The following is a 4,667-nucleotide window of genomic DNA, read 5'->3' as shown; positions in this document are numbered from 1 at the left end:
TCGCATCCAACGGTGCTCATCTAAGTAGTACCTCCTACATAATCAACTAAAAAAGGGTTGCACAACGGGGTTAGCTACACTAGCTAGTGAGGGAGCAAAGGGGAATGCACATACACCATACAATCAATATCAATTAGAATGATGCATGCTAATGTTAGATTCATTTTCCACCTAACACACAATTCTATCGGTCAAGTATATGCTACTGTGATAACTCGGATGACACTGAGGGTCACTTATCCTATCGCCCTAGTGAAACCTCAATTATCATGGAGGGACCTGCGCCGGTAGAAGCCATCATGACCACCCAGTAGCAAACCCCGATAGCCATCACTACCCCTGTTCTGGCCTCTCCCACCTCCACAGACCACAGGTGCTCAGACTATCCAACACATGTACCCATGTTGGCAAGGGTTGTAGCATAAGGGAGCAAGCATCCTAGCTGCAAATATACTATATGCAGGTCCTATCGTCCCGAGAGGTATTCCGGGTGCATCAACATCCCATTCCATCTAGTACCCGGGTACCAGCATGGCACGACACATACAGATCAGGATGACATAGAGCAGTTTTCATAATTTAAATAAATTGGGGATCTAGTACCAGCACACCCGACATCGTAGCCCGATACAATGGTGAGCATACTTCCATAATCACTACAGTTCACAATCGAATAAAATGTAATGCGCACCATGCTTATAAATATATCATAGCATGCTTAATATTAACAATTATATAATAATCAAACCCAATAAGTCACCCAGAACCCACTCACCTAACACAGGCGTCGCCGTGTGTGGTTGACATGAATCTCACTTGGGCTCCCCGCTATCCATCGAGTTGGGTAGCCTAGGAATACAAAAACAATCATTAAAGTATGTATAGAAGGGTCCCATGCTAGGCCCCTAAGGTTAAAATCAAGTTTCAACCAAGGCAACACGAGCGGACTCATGGGCGGGCTCAGCAGAGGTGAATCTGCCCTTGACTCCATTCAGGCCAAAATGCAAAGGCAAAGCGAGCAGACCCACAAGCAGAAGTTCTTACTTGAGTCTGGTGGTTGATCTGTTCGACACCTAAGACACACTTAAAAGGGAGCGGAACCATGAACGGATGTGCTTCTTGGGTCCGCCCCTACATCCGTTTAATTTCCTGACACAGACCCGAGAGCAACAGGCTTCGGGCGAAGGTAAATAGCGTGAATCCATGCCTTCATCTACTCAGGCCAACACACAGGGTTTATACTAGGTAGACTAACGGGCGGTACCACAATGGGTGGATCCGATCGTTCATCCATCGGTAGTCTCTTCCGAGATTGGAGAGGGCTTCAGCTCCAGCTTGAAGGTTGGAGTGCCTCATACTCTCAGCGACAAGGGAGGGGTGTTTAAGCCTTCCTAGGGTCACTAGGCCCTAAATTCACCTCATCGATCCAAGATCCTATAAGGGTTAGGTCTCACATTGTTCCAAGGGTTGGGTTTCAAGGTTCAAACCAGGGATTCATTGGCCATGGCTACAATTGTAGCACTTAAAGGCCTAGGTCAGCATCCATTAGAGCTCCCAACTAGGGTTGAGCTTCACCTTGAGTCCCAAATGGAACCCTAGGTTAGCCCTAGCTCAAGAAACCATTAAAATTAAAGAGAAATGGGGGAGAGCTAGGTTTGGGGAGCTTACCTTGGTGAGCTTCCTTCTTCTAGCCACTCTCTCCATCTCTTCTCCTCCTCTTTCTCTTCTCCCCTAGGTCTGGCCAGCTTAGGAGGAGGTGTGGGGATGCCAGCCATCTTGCCATGGCTTCCATCCTCTTCCCTTCCCCTCCTATTTCTCTTCTACTTCTCCTTCTTCTTTCTTCTTCTTCTTCCTCCTTCTCTTTTCTCTTGTCTCTTCTCCTCCACGGTTTATGGGGGAGGGGGAGAGATAAGTGAATGAGAGGGGTTTAGGTTATCCTTTAAGGGGTTAGATGGGCCTTAGGGTGTGTTTGGTCTAGGCACCCCCAATCACTTAGTGGCCTTAGGTCTTTAAATGGGTTTTAGTTAGGTCTTAGGGCTTGTTTGGCCATAGCCATACCCACTAGGTCCATTAGGTCATGTTTGGGGTGCACCCTAAGTCCATAGGACTTAATTGTCCACTAAGGTCTGTTTGGCTTTTAGGTTAGGGTGTATAGAACCTATTATTCACCCAAGTTAAGTCTTATGGGCCTAGTTTCATGGTCCAACTAACCATCCAATGGTAAGGGTGAGGGTCCATATGGTCCAAAGGTTCAATTTGGGTGTCCGAGACACGAGGGTGTGGGTCCCACAGGAAAATAATCCAAAAAGACTGATGACAGCATAAGCGGATCCTCGAGCGGATTCAGTTTGAGTGAGTCCGTTCGTGACTCCGGTGCTGCTGTCATGGCCCGAACTTTACAAAAATTTGTGGGCCTTTGGCCCATACTTCCAGGTCTTCAAGGGGGTTCTTATTATGCTATTTTCAATTCAAGGTCATCAGGGTTGACTATGGTCATAAGGCATTACCCATTAGGTAAGGTCTAGATTGCCCTGGGTATAAGGGGATATCTAGGGTGCGGGTGTAACATCCCCCAACCTTATTAAAATTTTTGTCCTCAAAATTTGAGGCAGCCAGGTCTCAAGGTATAAGGGTTCGTTGAAATAACAACACTTTAGATTACCCATTCGTAGACTAAGCCAAAGGTCAGGTCAAAGTAAGGCAGTGCCTATATGACACAGCAAGTCAAGTTCTTCAATTCTCATTCTTCCTAGGGTCTCATCACCACAAGATGTGGTTCATAGTAGCCCTAAGCTCCATTGGGTCAAGAGTCGGTAGTTACTACATTCTAGAGGCAACCACACTGTCTTCCACACTAAACTATGTCATGAAGAACAGGGAGTTCTCTAGATCCCCCAGATTAAGTGATACCACCTTGGCCTTCACTACACTAGCTACCATTGGATTGCATGGCTTAACCTGCCTAGTTCCCAGCATGGGGTTTACATTCTGAATGCTTTCTCTTCAGGTCATCGCATTACCTAACCCAACTTCAGGATGATTTGGAATATTGATGGGACCTCTAGATGTGTCGCTCCCTGCACGGAGGGAACACATTGGCGACCCATTACTCCCTTCATATCTGTTGTTGGAAAAGGTCTTGTTACATTATTCAGTTTTTGCTTTCACAACCTTTAACCCTATCGCACAGTTATCCCACAGGGGAAAAGTCCATATTAGTCCTCTCTTGAGAACCAGACAATCCTCTCACGGTTTGAGTCTGAGTTAAATCCTTTAAGCAGGTCCCATTACTAACCTATTCGATCATTATTAAATAAATCCCCTATTAACTTAAGGTCTGGCGGACCAGGGTCGGGCTCAACTAGCTATTCTGATAAGGTCAATCCAAAGTCACACTTGTGGCTCAAGAGAACTAATCTACTACATACAAGGGTTAAAGATACTTTATTTTATTTATTTTCACACCAAACATAGGTATAAGTTTAATAATTACATTCACATCCCTATGGACATATCTATAGCTTGAGTCGATCCATAGGAACAAGGGTAGTTCTAGGTATGGTATACTAGGTCTCTTAGGAAACCAAGTCACGGTGTAGGATTTCCTCTATGAGTCTATACAAGGTTTGGATGAACCAAGTAAAGTACAAATAGAGTCATCACTAGCTTGAGGTGTCATGACTAATTCCCTAACACACGTGGCCTTTATGGCTCGCTCAACTAAACCTATCCAAACCAGCCCAATGGTTCCTTCCCGCAGGCCTGTCTAAGAGTTGGATCCTATGCACTCCTATAAAGGATTTCTACACCACGTAGGTTATGGTACTCACTAACGGGGTCTATGGATTTGCATCCACAAAGGTAACTCTCCTTCTCTCGCATAGGAGGGGAGTCACAATGTAGATTGATGCCTGCCATCTCATATCGGCTGGCCCAGTCGGGTATAAGTCCTAATCCCTTTAAACTTGAGGGCTTGACTAGATTTAGGTGGTTCCCACAAATGGGTCACACCACAGGGTGTCGAGTCTAGGGTATAGGCATAAATTTATCATACATGGGTGGGATAAAAGGTCTCCAAAAATATGAGCTCAAAATCCTAAAAGAAATCGAGCGGACTCACGAGCGGTGTCAGTACTCTGGGTCCGTTCATGGCTCCTCCCCGAAAATAAGGAGAGCGGACAAACGGGCGAATGCGGAACGTGAATCCGTTGGTTTGTCCGTTCTCAAAAGGTCAAAAGGTAGAGAGGAAATGAATCAATCGGATCTATGGGCGGACTCATAAATGTGGATCCACTCATTGATCTGCTCAGGCTAAATATCCAAAATTTCAAGTTTTAAGCGGACCGAATCGACGGGCGGTGTCAAACCTTGCTCCTGACTGGCTGGAATTTTGATTGAAGGACAGGAACCCCTGATCAGGCAACCAAGAACATTGTGGAGTATCACTCCAGTGATTTGGATTGATGAAGAAACCCTGTGTGGATCATCCTACATGCCTGTCAGTAGGTGGATCACTGACCCTTGCGACTGTACAGCTCACAGCATGATGTATGGCCTGGACACCAAGTAATCTCTCTCCTCTCAATAAATGTGGGACCCACCTCTGGAAAAGTGTGTAAAAATCTCCAAATGGCATGTGGGGATAATGCCCTGACCAAGAGTCAAAC

Source organism: Telopea speciosissima, chromosome 4 (genome assembly GCF_018873765.1).
Source record: "Telopea speciosissima isolate NSW1024214 ecotype Mountain lineage chromosome 4, Tspe_v1, whole genome shotgun sequence".
Taxonomy (NCBI): domain Eukaryota; kingdom Viridiplantae; phylum Streptophyta; class Magnoliopsida; order Proteales; family Proteaceae; genus Telopea; species Telopea speciosissima.
This window is presented reverse-complemented; position numbering follows the sequence as displayed.